The sequence below is a fragment of the Staurois parvus genome, unplaced genomic scaffold (genome assembly GCF_062004578.1).
Source record: "Staurois parvus isolate SC_StPar_1 unplaced genomic scaffold, SC_StPar_1.0 ptg000564l, whole genome shotgun sequence".
Lineage (NCBI taxonomy): Eukaryota > Metazoa > Chordata > Amphibia > Anura > Ranidae > Staurois > Staurois parvus.
Window position 1 is genome coordinate 2279914 of NW_028318360.1, and position 20718 is coordinate 2300631.

At 41.6% G+C, this 20718-nt stretch overlaps 1 pseudogene; it reads left to right on the plus strand.

The window, feature by feature from the left end:
* The first annotated feature begins 2831 nt into the window (after positions 1–2831).
* On the plus strand, positions 2832–2947 carry LOC149450697 (U2 spliceosomal RNA; annotated as a pseudogene).
* The last annotated feature ends 17771 nt before the right edge of the window (positions 2948–20718 follow it).

Here is a 20718-nt window from a genome sequence, read left to right on the forward strand (position 1 = left end):
ACACATCTTCACTCATATATGAGGCTCACTCATATTTCAGGGCTATTCTGACTCCTTGCCAAGCTTCCAGTTGGGGATTGGTCATAGTCCCCTGAATATGCAGATCAGCCACTCTTTACATCTACCCACTGCTTCTAGAACCTTCTCCAAAGTTCTAGGCAGAGGAAAGTCTCGGAGGACTGAGTCTGCAAAGCCTTCCAGCTCCTGACTGAAATTTGACCCCTTTAGCTATTACACTCAGGCTGCTATTCAGCCCTTGTCTAACCACTGGAGTCTAACGCCCCCTAGCTAAACTAGGAGGGCACTACATAGCTGCTATCGTATTTATCCTTTAGGCTATACCACTGTATATAGCAAGTAAAGCTGCTAAAAATGTAGGCTCCACGCACACTGGGCTTAAAAAAATAGAGCATTTTTGTAGACAAGTTTAGGAGCGTTCAGAGGTGTTTAGTGTTTTTTTTGCCAGAAAACTCAAATCAAAAATGCAAACCAGAAGGGTTTTTTCATTCTGCCTCTAAGCACTGAGATAAAAATATGCCTCTAAACGTCCTAATGTGCACGGACACATAGGATAACATTGAGCTGCTTCTACACGCTGTGGAAACAGCGATTTGTAAGCTCAGTGTGCATGGAGCCTTACAGTGCCCTTTGTGACTATGTTCTACTCTCCATGAGTGGTACAATGACATGCTTTGGTACAATAATACATCAGCCTACCAGGTCTGCACATGACTCCTTTCTGGGGCTAACTGAAGGCATGCAAACAGCAGGCTGACAATGCTGCTGCTTATTGAAAGGCAGTAATTTAGCGTTCTCAGTCTGTACTGGCAGGATGTTGGGCTAAGAAACTTTACAACAGGTTCACAAAAATGTCCATGGACCATCAATCCAGGGAAAATTGGTTATTGAGTACTACTGGCCCCCAAAGCTGGGGAAGGGTTTTCTAACTCTTACTAACCACTAGTTACTGGGGAATTTGTACTCCACACCCCTCCAGTGCTAAAGGAGTAGTTATTCAATGAACACCAATGGTGCGGGGGGTGTACCCCACAGATCCCCAATGCTGAAAGGATTCTTTCCCATCTACCACCAATGCTGGGTGGTTGTTGTGAATTGTACTCCACTGACCACCAATGTTTATGAGTCACCTTAGATACTGATTCTTCCACTATCAACAGCGGAGCAAAGTTTCCTCCCACAGACATACACCTTAGGACATTGTTTGCTCCCAAAGACACTGGCCATTTTATTTTATCACTAACCAACAACACTGGTATTTTTCCTCTACTTATGCCAGGACACTTTTGTTTCCTATTGACCACCAATACATACTGACACATGCGTTATACATAGAGTGTTGTATGCTAAATAGTCCTGACCCCTCCTTTGTTTATGGCATGTTGTATGTCACATAGTGCAGACTGTTTGACTGCATATGGTATGTTTACACGTTGTAGAGTACATTCTGTTGTAACTACTCTGCCACTAGCTACATCACTAATCTAGTCTCAGGATACCCACTAAATTGTTCTCTTCGTTCTTCCCAAGACCTCCTGCCCTCTACCTCTCTTGTCACTTCCTCCCATGCTTGCCTGCAGGACTTCTCCAGAGCCTCTCCCATCCTCTGGAATGCCCTACCCCAATCTATCCAATTATGTCCTACTCTGTGCATTTTTAGGCGATCCCCGAAAACCCTTCTCTTCAGTGAATCCTATCCTGTCTCCACCTAACAACTGTTCTTTCATATTATCCCTCAGCTCATCCCCAAGATTTTGTATCATTTGACCCTCCCTTTAAGGTTGTAAGTTCTAATGAACAGGGTCCTCTGATTCCTCCTGTATTGAATTGTATTTTAACTGTACAGTCTGTTGCAAAGTGATGCGCAAACTGTTGGCACTATATAAATCCTGTATTATAATAATAATACAAACAATCATTGAAGCAACATCTATTTTTTGCATTGGTGTGGGTAGTCTACTTCTCCATATCGAAGTGTCACTCTCTCAAATTCCAAATTTGGAAGGTATGTTTGATCTGTTCTTACATCTTTAGTAGCTCAAATCCCAGTTCCATTGTCCCCTGTGTCCTATTTGGATATCTAACAGAATCAACAATTCAACACTTCCTAAAAAGCAGATATAAAAATATTAAAAATAGTATTTAGCGCAGTACAATCCATGGTGTCAATTCTGCTGAATCATTATATATCAAAATCAGGTTTATATCTGTTTAGGAAAAATGAGTTGTTTTTGCATAGAAACGTAAGCAGGGACTATTACATGAATCAGCATGTTGTCAATGGAAAGTGTAAATACATTGTAATTGTGATACTGTGTAGGAACTGAAAGGGTGCAGGCAGCACATGTGTAAATGTGCATTGTCATTGTAAAACTCTAAGATCAAATATATCCCACAGCCAGGTAGCCAGGGAACACCCCGACTGTGTAATGGAAATCTTTCCTTAAGAGTATCATGAACCTAGGATGTGTCAGCCTTCTACAGTGAGTCACATATGTAGGTCAGATGACACATGTTCCTTTACAGCTTACATCATGGTCTGCTGAGTTCAAATGATAGAGCTGTTTGGATATCTAGAGAACCTTTTAAAAAGCTGAACTCCCGTGAGATATACAAAATACAGGTAAAGTGGAATTCTAGGCAAAAAAAAATGACATACTGTATATGATGCAATCTAATCGGGGGGTCTGGTGTGGAAATTGTATCAGGGTTTCCAGCAATTGATGGCAACAGTCTGTAAGTAGGTTCAAATCAAATAAAGTTTTGAGACACACGTGTGGGGGTCAGCTTAAAAGCCAGAATACCTAGAAACTATCGCTTCTCGGCCTTTTGGCTAAGATCAAGTGTAGTATCTGTTCTTATCAGTGTCCAGTGGGGGTGCTCCAGGTCATTCTAGCTTTGCGGGGATGACTGTTGAATAGTACCCTCACTGGTATGATGGGGGTCTGGAAGGCTAGTACCGGGGGGACAGAAACCGGGATGCCCACACATAGCTGGGACCTGGGAGTAATTCCCCCGAGGAGACTGGAAGGACCCAGTACCTCCTGATTTGAACGGATCTACCTTGTCTGGCCAGGGGTCGGGAAGGCAGAGAGTCCGCAAACCAGTGCCCCCTGAGTAGTCACCTCAGGGGTGCCACTAGTAACACCTGGGTGTGGGACCCCACTGTGTGAAGATGGCACATGGTCACTGTTTTCAACTTTTTCTGCACAGCGCCCTTAGGACCAGGCCTTATGGCTAGGATCAGGGATCAGGGCAATTTTTGCTACAGGCCTCAGGGCCTGGTCTGTGCACAATTTGGCACGACCACTTTTTTATTTTCTATTTATTTAATTTATACACTCCCACGTATTGTCACTTTTTTCTTTACTTATGTGTGTGTTTTTCTCACAGGATGGAGGGTGTGGGTCCTCGGGCCTGCCCTGAAGTCTAGGGGGAGGATGTGTGGCATTTTGGTTCCTTCCTCCCCTGTCCCTAGGGGGTTTTCTCTTCGGGAGAGCCCCCTGACCAAGTACTGGGTGTCCAGCTTCGGCTGGACACAAGGAACAGTGGTCCACCAGGCCTTTTGGCCAGGAGGACCAAATGGGAACCTTCTCCCTGTCAGGAACTTCGTGCCCCGGGGGATCAGGGTAGTGGTCCAACCCCTTCGGGGGTAAGACAAAGCATACCCCTAAGTGCACTTTTTTGTGTGGTGTTTTGCACTTGCACTTTTTTTGTGAACACTTACGGGTTTTTCGTTATAGTTGCACGTTTGCGGACTTTAAAAAAAAGAAAAATGAGTTCCTTTACAGCTTACATCATGGTCTGCGGAGTTCAAATGATAGAGCTGTTTGGATATCTAGAGAACCTTTTAAAAAGCTGAACTCTCGTGAGATATACAAAATACAGGTAAAGTGGAATTCTAGGCAAAAAAAAATGACATACTGTATATGATGCAATCTAATCGGGGGGGTCTGGTGTGGAAATTGTATCAGGGTTTCCAGCAATTGATGGCAACAGTCTGTAAGTAGGTTCAAATCAAATAAAGTTTTGAGACACACATGTGGGGGTCAGCTTACAGTCATGGCCGAAATTGTTGGCACCCTTGATATTTCTCCAGGAAATCATGTATTTCTCACGAAACGTATTGCATTAACACATGTTTTGCTATACACATGTTTATTCCCTTTGTGTGTATTGGGACAAAACAAAAAAAGGGAGGAAAGAAAGCAAATTCGACATAATGTCACACAAACCTCCAAAAATGGGCTGGACAAAAGTATTGGCACCCTTTCACAACTGCGGATAAATAAGAATGTTACAAGCATGTGATGCTCCTGTAAACTCACCTGGGGCAAGTAACAGGTGTGGGCAATATAGAAATCACACCTGAAAGCAGATAAAAAGGAGAGACGTTCACTTAACCTTTGCATTGTGTGTCTGTCTGTGCCACACTAAGCATGGACAACAGAAAGAGGAGACGAGAACTGTCTGAGGACCTGAGAACCAAAATTGTGGCAAAATATCAACAATCTCAAGGTTACAAGTCCATCTCCAGAGAACTAGATTTGCCTTTGTCCACAGTGCGCAACATTATCAAGAAGTTTGCAACCCATGGCACTGTAGCTAATCTCCCTGGTCGTGGACGGATGAGGAAAATTGATGAAAGATTGCAACGCAGAATAGTCCGGATGGTGGATAAGCAGCCCCAAACATGTTCCAAAGACATTCAAGCTGTCCTGCAGGCTCAGGGAGCATCAGTGTCAGCGCGAACTATCCGTCGACATTTAAATGAAATGAAACGCTATGGCAGGAGACCCAGGAGGACCCCACTGCTGACACAGAGACATAAAAAAGCAAGACTACAGTTTGCCAAAATGTACTTGAGTAAGCCAAAAGCCTTCTGGGAAAACGTCTTGTGGACAGATGAGACCAAGATAGAGCTTTTCGGTAAAGCACATCATTCTACTGTTTACCGAAAACGGAATGAGGCCTACAAAGAACAAAACACAGTACCTACGGTAAAATATGGTGGAGGTTCAATGATGTTTTGGGGTTGTTTTGCTGCCTCTGGCACTGGGTGCCTTGACTGTGTGCAAGGCATCATGAAATCTGAGGATTACCAAAGGATTTTGGGTCGCACTGTAGGGCCCAGTGTCAGAAAGCTGGGTTTGCGTCCAAGATCCTGGGTCTTCCAGCAGGACAATGACCCCAAACATACGTCAAAAAGCACTCAGAAATGGATGGCAAAGAAGCGCTGGAGAGTTCTGAAGTGGCCAGCAATGAGCCCAGATCTAAATCCCATTGAACACCTGTGGAGAGATCTTAAAATTGCTGTTGGGAAAAGGTGTCCTTCCAATAAGAGAGACCTGGAGCTGTTTGCAAAGGAAGAGTGGTCCAAAATTCCGGGTGAGAGGTGTCAGAAGCTTATTGATGGTTATAGGAAGCGACTGATTTCAGTTATGTTTTCCAAAGGGTGTGCAACCAAATATTAAGTTAAGGGTGCCAATACTTTTGTCCAGCCCATTTTTGGGGTTTTGTGTGACATTATGTCATATTTGCTTTTCTGCCTCTGTTTTATATTTGTTCCAATACATACAAAGGGAATAAACATGTGTATAGCAAAACATGTGTTAATGCAATACCTTTTTTGTGTGAAATACTTGATTTTCAGGAAAAATATCAAGGGTGCCAACAATTTCGGCCATGACTGTAAAAGCCAGAATACCTAGAAACTCCCCCTACATCGTATAGGGTTTCATAGACTCTGCATATCAAGATTAAGACCAAACTATAACATGACTAGTGCATAAGAGAGATGCTAGTTAAGACCCCCTACACCGCCGTCTCACTCTCTCACATACCCCCTTAACATACCATTAAAGGAAAACATAACACCGATTGGAGTAAAATGGCCAACACGGCCTTTTATTAACAATTCAACTTCAATACACAAAACATTCCTTAAAACAGAAACATATAGAAGTTGTCGGTCTTCGAAGGTACCAAACAAAAACCGATATCCCCCTGCGGAATCTATATTATAACTAGGCCTCCAGCCGCAACGCACCGGCTCAGAGACAAAAAACATTATTATTTATTTCAGGTACTTATATAGCGCCGTCAATTTACACAGCGCTTTACATATATATTGTACATTCACGTCAGTCCGTAACCCTCAAGGGGCGTACAATCTAAGGTCCCTAAGTTACATTCATACATACACATACTAGGGACAATTTAGACAGGAGCCAATTAACCTACCAGCATGTCTTTTGGAGTGTGGGAGGAAACCGGAGCACCCGGAGGAAACCCACGCAGGCACAGGGAGAACATGCAAACTCCAGGCAGGAGGTGCCATGGCTGGGATTCGAACCAATGACCCTAGTGCTGCCAGGCAGAAGTGCTAACCATTTAGCCACTGTGCTGCCCAATACCATCCGCAGTGCAGAACCTCCACCTTCCAGTTAAACCTCGGTTAACCGGAATGCACCATACCACCGATGGGTCCCAACCATTAGCTTTAACTTAAAAGTATGTGCCACCTCCAAAGACCAACAACCGCCCCCGGAACCAGAACAAAAACTGGGATTAAAAAAAAAAACACCTACACACACCCCAAGGGAGGGAAGCTCGTTCATCACTGTCTCCTCCTGCACTGAACTGAACGACCCTCCCATCCACACCCAAAGGTGTCAAAGACCCCACCCTGTACACCCCTCACCAATCAGGTAACTTGCCCATATTCTAACTTCCACCTTTTTTCTTTAACCCTTTCCTATCTTTCCTACCCCCCTCTTAACCATCTTAGTCATTTCTGCCCTGTGCTATTTTTCTTTTTCTTCCGTTTCGCTGCAGGCATCTCTTTATTGGTTACTATTACTAATCACTTCACATCTATCCAATCAGTGTCACGTTACATAACTGTCTATGCTCAGCAGATTTCCAGGATAATGGTGTTGGTTCTTGGCATCCTTTCCTGATGTCTGGTCAAAAGTCCCCTCATAAACATGTTTACTAAGCTTTCAGCCTTGCCCAGATACGTTGAATCTTTAGGTGTTTTTTTAATTCTTTATTTTCAAAGTTTTGTACTTTACAAAATGAGATTCTGAGAAAAAAAATACAGCAAAAAGCTTGGAAAATTCCATACTTATACAATAGTACAGAAGATGAAAGGGCACTCAGTCCATTAAGGTTGTATCCTACAATAGTCTGAGTTGCATGTGACTAATCCAATGCATGCCTAATACAGACAAAATCTGTTATACACAGGATACTGTGAAACAAAACCTTTGGTTAAATCATCTCCAGGAGAAGCCCCTCAAGTGTCACCAGTTCCTCTCCACTGAGATCCCAGCAATAAAAAGATATTAAACTGAGGGGGAAAAAAGAGAGAAAGGGGGAACAATGAAGAAACAAATGGGGAGTGAGGGAGTGAAGGAGGCTTCTAAAGAATAGGGAAAGGGTAAAAAGAGGGAAGTAGGGTACAAAAGAAACAGGAAGATTTAGAATGATCCCCTCTGTGAATTTTCCAAAATCCATCTGAACATTTGACCTTTACTTTTTAATATATTTATAAACAATATAGGGTCTGAGATTAAAAATCCCATTTCAGTCTTTGCAGTGGAATAATGTCCTTACAGGATGTCTCCAATTTACAAGCCAACCTCAATGCTCTGTTTAATTGGGCAACTATGAGGCAAATGAGGTTTAATGTTGATAAATGTAAGGTTCTGCATTTGGGGGGCTAAGAATATGCATGCATCATACATACTGGGGGGGGGTACAACTGGGGGAATCAGTGGTGGAGAAGGATCTGGGAGTTCTGGTAGATCACAAGCTTAATAATGGCATGCAATGCCAAGCTGCGGTTTCTAAAGCGAGCAAAAATCTCTCTTGTATTAAAAGAGGTATAGACTCCAGAGAGAGAGATATCATATTACCCCGGAACAAATCATTAGTAAGACCTCATCTGGAATATGCAGTTCAGTTTTGGGCACCAATTCACAAAAAGAACATTGGGGAAATGGAGAAAGTACAGAGAAGGGCAACCAAACTGATAAGAGGCATGGAGGAGATCAGCTATGAGGAAAGATTAGAGGAACTGAATTTATTCTCTCTTGAGAAGAGGAGATTAAGGGGGGATATGATCAACATGTATAAATACATCAGTGGTTCATATAGTGAACTCGGTGTAGAGTTATTCACTCTGAGGTCATCACAGAGGACAAGGGGGCACTCTTTACATCTGGAGGAAAAAAAATGTAATTTCCAAACACGGAAAGGTTTCTTCACAGTGAGAGCTGTGAAAATGTGGATTAGACTTCCTCAAGAGTTGGTTCTGGCCAGCTCAGTGGATTGCTTTAAAAAAGGCCTGGATTCTCTCTTGGATACACAGAATATAACTGGATACTAACATTTATAGATAAAGTTGATCCAGGGAATATCCGATTGCCTCTCAGGGGATCAGGAAGGAATTTTGTTTCTCAGCAGGAGCAAATTGGATCATGCTTTGCTGGGGGGGGGGGTTGCCTTCCTCTGGATCAACTGTGGCTGTAGGATTATAACTTTTTTTTCTTCTGTGGTTGAACTGGATGGACTTTTGTCTTTTTTCAGCCAGAGTAACTATGTAACTATATGTGAGCAGATAAAAATTCCCAGACATTTAGCCCACATCCAGGCTGTTCTTTACTGATGTAGAAGGTGAACATAATCTGGTGAAGTCTAGCCCATAAAAACCATGCTTTTCGGAATTGATCTTCCCTGTGAAACAAGATCACAATGACTTCTTCCATGCTTCTAATTTCTTTGGCTATCTGCAGCTACAAACATTTGGAAGGTGAGAGGATCATTTAAAAAAAATGTAATGCAGGATTTTGCTGCATTCAGTAGATTAATCAAGAGGTTTTTTTCAATATTATGTCACAGAAAGGGGAGTTAGGTGAAGGAGGTGGAGGAGGGCTGCCAGGTCATTCCCTAGACACATTCATGAGCCTAAAAGTGATCTTCTGTACTTGTTTCTAGAAAATCTGTAGTGCTGGACAATCCCAGAACAGATGAAACATCACATCTATCTGTTGGTTGCACCTTCAACAGAGTGGCGGAAATTGCGAGAACATTTTATGGAGGATTGTGGAAACCTAATACCAAACAAGTCAACATTTTGAAACCTGTTTCCTGAATACTACTAGAAATGGACACTCTATGAATCCAAGGCAACATTCTATATTTTTGTGCCTCTGAGAACGTGTAGCCTAGGTCTCTTTACCGTTTAAAAATGTATGAATGAGTACACTCCTCTGGGTAGTGGGCAATTAGACAGTACATTGTGGAAAACGGAAGAGCTCAGAAAGGATTGTGGGATCCTCTACCACCTAGTTTGTATTTTGTAGTTTATCTCTTGATATTTGTCATAAATAGATTGTTTCTGTCTGAAGTTTAGAATATTTCTTATCTTTTTCTCATTCTCATTTTTGAAGAAAAAACGGTATGGAAAGAGATCTAGGCAATAAGAGGAATTGCTACGAGTAACCCAGGGGGTTTCTCTCCTTACAAACTAGCCACAGCATTATTATTATTATTATACAGTATGTATATAGCGCCAAAAGGTTTGCTCAGCGCTATAAATTATAGTGGGGGACAGTACATGAGACAATACAGTAACAATACATGAGAGGTTCGAGGGCCCTGCTCCTTGGAGCTTACAATCTAGGAGGGAGGGGATAGTGGTACAGGAGGAAATGGCTGTGGGGGATGGAGTGGTAGGAGGAGTGGAGGAGATCAGTAGTTAGGTGAGGGCGGGGTAGGCTTCCCTGAAGAGATGGGTTTTCAGGGTGCGCCTAAAGGCGAGGAGGGTAGGTGACAGTCTGATAGATTGGGGTAGTGAGTTCCAGAGGATGGGGGAAGCCCTGGAAAAGTCCTGGAGTTGGGCACGGGAGGAGGAGACCAGGGAGCTAGAGAGTAGGAGGTCTTGTGAGGAGCGAAGAGTACGTGTTGGGTGGTATTTGGATATCAGGTCGGTGAGGTAGTTTGGGGCAGTGTTATGAACAGATTTGTACGTCAGTGTTAGTAATTTGAATTTTATACGTTGGGCAATCGTAAGCCAGTGGAGGGAATGACAGAGGGAGGTGGCGGATACAGAGCGGTTGATGAGGTGGATGAGTCTGGCCGCAGAGTTCAGGATAGACTGGAGCATGAGTAGTTTGTGCAAAAAATGGTATTGTTGCATTTTCCTCCAAAATCCCAGTTGTGAAATATTCTTTATTGTTGCAGCCTGTCAGCAGTTGAGTCCTACCTGGAACATGGTTTTGTTTCCTGATGATCATACCATAGTAAATGTGTTATTTTTCCACTTCCTGTAACAGGCAAAGCTGGGTAGCAAAAGGGTCAGTTGCACAGGCTTGGAACAATATTGCACTAGTATTGGTGCTTAGAAAGGTCAACATTTATTCATGTGTCTTAACCACTTGCCTACCGGGCACTTTCACCCCCTTCCTGCCCTGGCCAATTTTCAGCTTTCAGCGCTGTCGCGTGGTCATGCATCACTGTACACGTATGACATTTTTAGCATTTTTTTTAAACATATAGAGCTTTCTTTTGGTGGTATTTAAAAACCACTGGGTTTTTATTTCGTGCTAAGCAAACAAAAAAAGACCCAACATTTTTTTTTTTTAATGTTTTTTCCTTTTTCTGTTATAAAATTTTGCAAACAGGTAATTTTTCTCCTTCACTGATGTGTGCTGATGAGGCTGCACTGATGGGCACTGAAATGCAGCACTGATAGGCTGCACTGATGGGTACTGATGAGGCAGCACTGATAGGCAGCACTGATAGGTTGCACTGATGGGCACTGATATACGACACTGATGGGCCCTGATATGCAGCACTTATGGGCACCGATAGGTGACACTGAAGGTCACTGATAGTTGGCACTGACTGGCGGCATTGATGATCACTGACTGGCAGCATTTCTGGACACTAACTGGTGGCATTGATAGACACTGACTGGTGGCACTGATGAACACTGGCAGCACTGATAGAAACTGTTGAGGCTGAGGGCTGCACTGGACTGCCTCTGATTTTTTAAATACATTTGCCGATTACTGGCTCTCCTCTTTCCTCGCTGTGACAGCTTGAGGAAAGTTCAGCCGATAACCGGCAACTGTATTTACACTGTGATCAGCTGTGTCATTGGACACAGCTAATTACATGGTAAAAGGGCGCTGTCATTGGCCCTTTACCATATCATGTGATCAGCTGTGTTCGACGGACATAGCGATCACAGAACTCGCCGGGAGAGCACCCCAGAGTGTGCCCGGGAGGCCTGGTTCTGGAGGATGTTGTATGGTGCCCTCCCAGAACTAGATGACCATGCTGTAGCCATCATTTGTCCCAGTTGTCAAGTGGTTAAACCATTTTTCTTAAACAGAAAAAAAAAATGTTGCTGTACCTGGTTAAACGAGAATTTTATTTTGTTTTTTCTTAAAGTCTGTTTAAAAGTCCATATCCTTTTAAGACTACCCTGTCAACAAGGTGACAATGCTGTTGTGTAACTTCACTGGGTAATGAACAGCACTGGCACCCTAATACAGGATGTTGAGGAAAAGAGAACAGAGTGGTGCAAGAAGGAAACTTATTAAAAAAAAAAAAAAATGGGTCATAAAGAAAACTAGATGCATAGACCAGGAATGGTCTGCTAATATGTGGACTTGATGAGAAGATGGAGCAGGTCACTGACCCAAACTTTTACTGATAAGATGTTATCTGAGATCTCCTAGAACCAGTTTTCGAAGTTGCTGTCCTTACCCAGGAGGGCAGTCACTCCAGTGTGGTTGTCACCTGTGCTGATTACAAACTAAACAGAACTGTTGTCCATAGTAGGGGACAAAACGCATCCAGTTGGATGACCGGCCACACAAGCTATGCTATGCAGGGGAGGACCCCCTAAGTAGGTCCTGACATGATCTGGAGTCAGTTTCCCACTGTGTTGTATAAATCTTACACTTCAATCACACACTTGACTAATAAAACCTTTTTTTTACTATGTGGAATGCCACAACAATTTTTTCCCCTTCCCCAGACTCTATTATTGGAGGATACTCCACTCTTGTTTCAAGAGCAATTTTAATGTTACAGCCCATGAGGACAGGGCCTGTTTTGTTTTGGTTTTTTTTTGGGGGGGGGGACATAGCAGCCTCCTAGTTAGGCTGCTAGGCAAATCTAGTTTTTGGCTCCTTCTGTAATCAGGAACACTTCACAAACCCATCTAGCGCACTACAAGTCCCAGCTTTCCAAATCTAATATCGAATTTACTGCAAGGATGGGAGAAGGAAATCTGGAGATAGACACAGCCAAAGGATCCTGCAGCTACCAATAGACCCAGGAAGATCCAAAATAGCTTGAAAAGACAAAAGAAACAGCAGCACGGGATCTCCATCAGTGATATATGTGATTTTATTGAAACAATTAAAATTAGTACATTCACATGTAAAGTTTACACCTGAGTGTGCTAATAAAATTCCAGCTTTACATCCAGGGGTCTATGTATAAAATATTTGTTGTGCGGATGAGAGAAACATCTGCACATTTAGAACAAAAATTGTCATCTTATCTCAAATATATGTAGTTCCTATATTGTTAGCACCACTTAATAACCATACTGCGTTCATTTTCTCCCAAACATACCTCATGGGAAAAAAAATGAATTATGGCCACTACAGTAGGTGGCGGTGACAATATAAACTACATTCCGTGTTTCCCCAAAAATAAGAATGGGTCTTATATTACTTTTTGCTCCAAAAGATGCACTAGGGCCAGGGGCGGACTGACAACTCATGGGGCCCCTAGGCAATAGGGGATCTTGGGGCCCCTGTGTCCTTGCCCAAACTCAAAAAAGCCTATGAAAAAGGTACCAGGGGCATCTCATGGGGCAGTCCAAATGGTCAGTCTGCCCCTAACTAGGGCTTATTTGTAGGGAACGTCTTATATTTATTCATGTACAACAATCTACATTTATCCAAATACAGTCATGTCATTTTCTGCTGTCATATCGTCATAACTCTTCAGATTCAAACCCCAAATTCCAGCCGGAATTTCTCTCGACTCCAATTCCTGTAGAACAAATGGTCAGCAATCCATTCACAGATGATATCTTCTAGCTCAGGAAAGAATGGTTGCCGACCTGAGCTGTATTTTACGCATCTTAGCATTTACCTCGTCCACCTGTTTTTGTACTCTGCTCCCCATTTTCAGACCATGCGTAGATCCAACGTCTTCTCTTTGCAGATTCTTGCCCTGGAAGTCCTCCACGATCCCTATCTTGTACTCAACAGAATAGCTCTTCCTTTTTGCACTCATCTGTCCACAGTTTGCAGCTTATGATGTAAATGTGACGTACATAATACATCACGAAAATACGAATATAGTACTTTTAAGCTGATCTTGACTAGGGCTTATTTTTGGGCTAGGGCTTATATTAAAGAGCAGTCTGAAAATCATGCTAGGGCTTATTTTTGGAGTAGGTCTTATTTTGGGAGTAGGTCTTATTTTGGGAGTAGGTCTTATTTTCGGGGAAACAAGGTATATTAGAGAAAATGGGGTGATTTTTGTTCTAAATGTACAGATGTTTGTTCTATTAACACAACAAACATTTTATGCATAGATCCCTAAGTTCTCTCTCCATAGAGCCAGGTGCTCAGGCTTCTCTAGAACTACTGATTTTGTTGATATGCAGTTTTCATAGAAAATAACCTCATATAATTTTCTTTCATGAACTGCTCTGTTTGAAAGGCCTAGGTTTGTCACAGGTTTAGGCTCTATGCACACTGGGCATAAAAAAAAAACACCAATTCCCTTGGTAGAAAAAACGCTGATATAGAGCTTTTTTGTACAAAGTTTAGGTGAGTTTAGGAGAGTTTAGCGTTTTTTCTGCCAGAAAGCTCCAATCAAAAACGCAAACCAGAACGTTTTTTTTTTCCTGCCTCTAAACATTGAGCCGCTAATTGTTCTAACGTGCACGGACACATAGGATAACACTCAGCTGCTTCTACAGGCAAAACACAAACTCCTGTAGAAGCAGCATCTTTTGAGCCATGTGTTACTTGTAATTTGTTCATTAATACACATCAGCTGAGTGCCTATGGCATGCACCTTTGAAAATGCCTGCTTTTAAAAGCACACTTAGGGCTATGGATAACTGCATCAGTTTAGAAACTCTTCCTACGGTCTATTTTGCTAAATTGTTTGTAATCTGGTACATGTAGTTTTTTTGATTTGATGCTTATTACCATTCTTTTAAAACATTTCCATTCCAGTTTGTGACTGGCTAACAAGGATTAAAGAATATAAGACATAACGTCACAGAAATGTAACCTCGTGCTAGAATAGAATAGAATTCTAGTACAAGGATATGACTCTTAACATACTTTCCTGTGAATAAGGATTCTTGTTTGCATTCTTTATTTATAGCACATTTTCAGTAAGTTCTGTATTACTTATGCATCTGCTATGACACACTCTAACACAAATATATATATATATATATTAGAAAAGAATCACCCCCTTTAAAATAATCACATGTTGTTGCTTTGCCCTCTGAAATGAAGACATACACAGTTTTTGTTTTATCCAGCTGTATTTAACTTACAACATCCAAGTGAAAGATATAACGCCAACATGTCAGAAAAGTAGAAAACAACCCAGAATCACTGAGTTGGAAAAAGGATCACCCCCTACTAACTTTGCACATCTTACTTTGCAATATTTGCCCACCCTTCTTTTCAGAACTTCTCAAGTTCAGTTAAATTTGATGGTGACTATTTGTGGACTGCAGTTGTCAAGCCATTCCACACATTTTCAGTGGGGTTTAAATCTGGGCTCTGACTAGGCCATGCAAGGAAATTCACCTTTTTCTCCTTCAACCACAGTGTGGTCATTTTTGATGTGTGCTATGGGTCATTGTCATGTTGGAAGGTAAGCCTTCTTCCCATTGACAACTTTCTGGCAGAGAGCAGCAGTTTTTCCTCAAGAATTTGATTGAATTTTGCCCCATCCATTTTTCCTTCTATTCTGACAAGTGCTCCAGTCCCTGCTGCAGTGAAACCCCCATACCAGGATATTATTACCCCCACCATGCTTTACTGTAGGAATGGTGGTATTTGGATGGTGAGTTGTATTGGATTTCTGCCAAACATATAATTTAGTGTTGAGGCCAAATAATTAAATTTTCGTCTCATCTGATCAGAACTTTTTCCATGTGGCGTCAGAATCTTCAAGGTGCATTCTGGCAAAGGTCAGTAATGACTGCATGTGGCGTTGTGGCGTTTCTTGAGGAGTGGCTTTTTTCTTGCAACCCTCCCATACAAGTCACATTTGTGGAGAATTTGTGATATTGTTGTCACATGCACACAATGACCAATCGTTGTCATAGATTTCTGCAACTGCTTCAGAGTTGCTGTAGGCTTCTTGCTAGCCTCTCTGACCAGTTTCCTCCTGGTTCTTTCATCCAGGTTGGAGCAACATCCTGATCCAGGGAGGGTGTGTGTTGTACCAAATACCTCCCACTGCTTAATAATAGACTTCACTGTGCTTCTAGGCATTGACATTTTTTTATCCATCTCCTGACTGTCCACAACTTTATCCCAGAGATCTTTGACAGTGCCTCGCCAAATATAGTTGATTGTTTGCTTCAGTTGCACTACCGGGACAGAAATGCTCCAGGAAAGCTTTTTACATGCTGAGCTAATCCAAATGCCACATTGAGCTAACGCCAAAAATCACAGATGATCACAGCTGAAAGTCAAATGGCTTTGTATGCCATTGAGAAAGTGATTAGCTACACCTGATTGAGTTTACGTATAAGTCATTTTTTGGAGGGAATGATCTTCTTCCAACTCAGTGATTCTGTTTTTGATTCTTTACGTTTTTTTTCCTAACATGTTGGCGTTATATCTTTCACTTGGATGTTAAAGTTGCACTGAGTAAATACAGCTGGATAAAATAAAAACCATGTCTGTCTTCATTTAAGATTTTGGTTGGACGTTTGGACTACACATATCAAGAGTTATTACACTAAAGGGACTTTACCCTACATAATGGTCTGAATTGCACAGTGTGTTTTATCATTTTTGTCACATAGCAAAACAAAAGCTATTTATATGTGCTGTCTCACAGCTCTGGCTCCCCTGTATCAGTGAGTGTCAGCTGCAGGGGAGAGGGGGGAATGTTCGACAATGACTGGGAATTCCGGGAGCCGTGATGTCACCCATAGTGCAATAGTTTTCACTTCTCCCTCTTCTCCTTTGCAGGTGCTGGTCACTGACACAGGGGAGCCGGACTTGTGGGATCTATTGACCAGACCAGAGCAGGTTAAAAATAGGTAACTATACCCATCATTTTTACACAGGGTAGGCAGGATAGGAAGGAGGACAGGGGAAGGAACATTTTTAAGCATAGTTAGTGTTCTGTCCTCACTACACCTTTCCCTGTGTGTAACTCAACATGCAGCTAAACCCTCCTATTCTGGTAATAAGCCAGAGTGAATGCAATCTTGAAGCTTTTTAACAAAACAGGGTGGGGTGAGACTATTAAGAAAATACAGATAGGAAGTACATATATTCAGTGTAAGAACATACAGAAAACACAATGAATAGTTAGGCTATAGATGGGAGAAGATTCAAGCCTACCAGTGATGCTGCCTTTATGGGATGCAAAAAGATGAAAGTCTTAGCCCAACATGTGCTCTGATAGCTGGCTCACTCTCACTCAGTGTCGAAGATGGACTCAGAGTTCCCAAGATGATTTCTTTCATGTCTCTCGGACATTAAAGCGGTAGTAAACCTCTGCTGAAAAAAAAAATTGCCCCCCCCCCCACAGGGTAAAGTCATATTGTGCTAGTATGCACCACATACTAGCACATTATGACAGACTTACCTGTGAAATGGATCCCTCCAGTGGAGCCCTGTCACCACTGACAGGGAATCCATCTTCACCTGGTCTTCTTCCAGGTTCGCTGACTGCGTACGCTTGATTGGCTGAGCTGTGATGAAGTCACTCCCGCGCAGTCACTGTTTACGACACAAGGCTCTGAAGGAATGGTATGGGTATGCTGTTCCTGCAGAGCATATGTGCTGGTGATGTCACCAGTGGCTACGCAGGTAAATATCTCCTAAATGGCTAAATGGTGCACATTTAGGAGATATTTACAGCACCTACAGGTAAGAATTATTATAGCCTTACCTGTAGGTACAAAAGCAAAAAAGAAATTATACTTCAACTTTAACTTTTGACTCATACAGTACATTTATTATCAGCTCCATCTAGTGGTCAAATTTGATATCCCGGGCAGGACAGGCATAATATATTCCCATGCTGGAGACAGAACAGTTAGTATAGGTTGTAATTCAACTTTGATGGCGGCTGGATGGTGCAGCAGTGCCTTCTGCTTGCACGCCTGAACATCCAATGTGCATGAGACCTAAACTGGATGGGCCCATGTCTTTATTCAACCTTACCACCACCTATGAAATAAGCATGATAGATGTGATTACATAAAAATAGGTTCACTACCATTTTCCCACAGCACACCCAACACTGTACAGCATATAGGGCAATACACAATTACAGCATATGTTTTACAATTTCTTCATTTACAATGTGTTTCCCATTTCCTAACTCCTTCAATTCTATGTCAGTTATAAATTGCAATGATAGTAGGAAAGATACATTATGCAATGGTATTTTATAAACTGAAAGGTCTTTTATGTTCCAGTTCCAGTTAGTCAATTGTGTACTGGCATTACAAGATGTCATCCTGTCCTCGGGTTATGTGTACAGAAATCTGCTCTACTGACCTTTTCAATCAACTTTCCTACATAAGAAATATCAGATGTTTCACTACCTTTTTTAAGCAACTCAGCTGAATCACTGTGCCCAGAAATCCACTCATAATCAGAAAGCTGTGTAATGTCTTCCATGAGACATAAACCTTATATTATTATCAGCCCGAAAATGTCAACAATGAACCTGGGTGACGGAACAATTACCACTTCATTATGTACAGCTGTTACTATACTTCTCATAGCATTTGCATGTTTCTGTTATGGTCATCATGGGTTTCCTTGATGTTTACGGGTTGTCGAGTGTGCAAGTAGATATGTGAATTTGTCGTGAAGCTACTGTAGATCACAGAGGTGCGCAGCAAACTGAACCAATCATAAAATGTTTTTTACTATCAAAATTCTTGCTGGCATTTAAAATCAACCATTACAACTGCCTATAAAGCTGACTATACACTCATAGTTTGTATGAAAATTCTCACTACGTTCAATGACTTAAAGTGTTTGTGAACCCTAAAGAGTAACTCCACATTTGTTGAAAAAAAAAAACGGTCCTCTCTGGGTGATCAATGTACGCTGCAAGGATTTTAACAAACTTTGCAATACTTGTTTCTGAACTAAAGAAAAAGCTGTTTGTTGTGTACAGAGTAAATCTGAATGGGAGTGTCTTTTCATTAGTAATCAGCTGATGCACTTTATGTATTCCAATGAGGAAATTTCAGGGTGTGCATCCCTTCAGAAGTAAAAAAAAACCCTTTGGGAGTGTCTCATCAAAAATTTAATTTTTGTTGCAGAGGACGCCTAAAATGTAACTTGAATCTTAGTGCGGACTTCTGGGAAAATCAATGAGCCAATCACATCAGCAGGAAATTACATTTCTGGGATTACTCCATACACCAATGGTATACAGAATGCCTCCAGATTGCCATATTGCATTAAATTTTGCTGAAAATTACAGCTATGCGGATTAAAAAGGAAAGGTCATTTTTTTCTTCATTTGCATTTTTTAAAACATTCAGTTACAATATGGCTTGTGTAGCAATTGTAGATGTTCTAATATTTTTATATTTCCTAGCTTTTCTTACATGAAAGTGGATTACCCTTTAAATTACACAGTTTGGGGATTTCCTTCTTTTTCATAGTTATGCACATGGTGAGCCTTTTTTATTTCTTGAAATGTAGTGAAATACAGGTGAAACTCGAAAAATTAGAATATCGTGCAAAAGTTAATTTATTTCAGTAATGCAACTTAAAAGGTGAAACTAATATATGAGAGAGACTCATTACATGCAAAGCAAGATAGTTCAAGCCGTGATTTGTCATTATTGTGATGATTATGGCTTACAGCTCATGAAAACCCCAAATCCACAATCTCAGAAAATTAGAATATTCCATGCAATCAATAAAACAAGGATTGTACACAGAACAATATCGGACCTCTGAAAAGTATAAGCATGCATATGTACTCAGTACTTGGTTTGGGCCCCTTTTGCAGCAATTACTGCCTCAATGCGGCGTGGCATGGAAGCTATCAGCCTGTGGCACTGCTGAGGTGTTATGGAAGACCAGGATGCTTCAATAGCGGCTTTCAGCTCTTCTGCATTGTTCAGTCTCATGTCTCTCATCTTTCCCGTGGCAATGCCCCATAGATTCTCTATGGGGATCAGGTCAGGCGAGTTTGCTGGCCAATCAAGCACAGTAATCCCACGGTCATTGAACCAGGTTTAATTTTTCGAGTTTCACCCCTACATTGAAATACCAAGTCATCCTGCTAGTCCCATTCATCCTGTTTGTAATGGAACCGACCCAGTCTGTGCTTGGGTACTTCCGTTAGGATACCGTTTCCCTGGCTGAACACCGACCACAGACACCACAGCAGACCATACAAGACTAGATGACTCCAGTCTTGAAGCAAACCAGGAAATAGACTACTTTATTTTAACCTCTTGCCGTCCGCCTGCTGTTTATAAACGGCAGGGCGGTGGCAGTCCAGGGGCGGGTTGCCTTCATAAACGGCACCCGCCTTTTCTAGCTGTGCACGCTCCCTGGGAGCGCGCACCACCGCGATCCGGTGCCCACTGTGTCCTCCGGACACAGTGAAACACCGATTGTCGGACGGGACCTCTGTACGAGGTCCCGATCATGTGATCAGTGATTGGCCAATCAGTGATCACATGCAAAGTAGTAAGCAAGATGTCACTTGTGACATCATTGCTTACTATGTGTGAAATCTGTGAATGATCACAGAGGTCACATGGTACAAGGCTATTCACAACAGCCTTGTACCATGTGACAAGCTGTGACCACTCACAGCTCACTCAGTAATTCTCAATGACTGCAGGAATGCAGACAGAGAGAAAGAGAAATGATTGCTTTTACATCCTATATGGGTGTAAAAGCAATCAGTGTAAAAAAAAAAAAAAAATCTTCATCACCCTCCACGAGTAGTACAGTGTCACCATGGTGACAGTGTACTGCTAGGGTGACAGTATGTAAAATTAAATAAAATAATAATAATATAAAAAAAAAAAATGTAAAAAGAAAATGTTTAAAAATTATAATTTTTCGTTATAAACTAATTTGGATTTTTTTTTTACTAAAAAAAAATAACGGAATAAATTTTGGCTAAGATTTATGATGAAATATTATTTATTTGCAAAATTTTATTTAAAAAAACACTTTTTTTCAAAATTTTTGAACTTTTTCATTTACATAGTAAAAAAAATAAAAATCCCAGCGGTGAATAAATACCACCAAAATAAAGCTTTATCTGTCTCAAAAAAATGGTAAACAATTCATATGGGTACAGTGTTGCATGACCGCGCAATTGTCATTCAAAGTGTGATAGCGCTGAAAGCTAAAAATTGCCCTGGACAGGAAGGGGGTA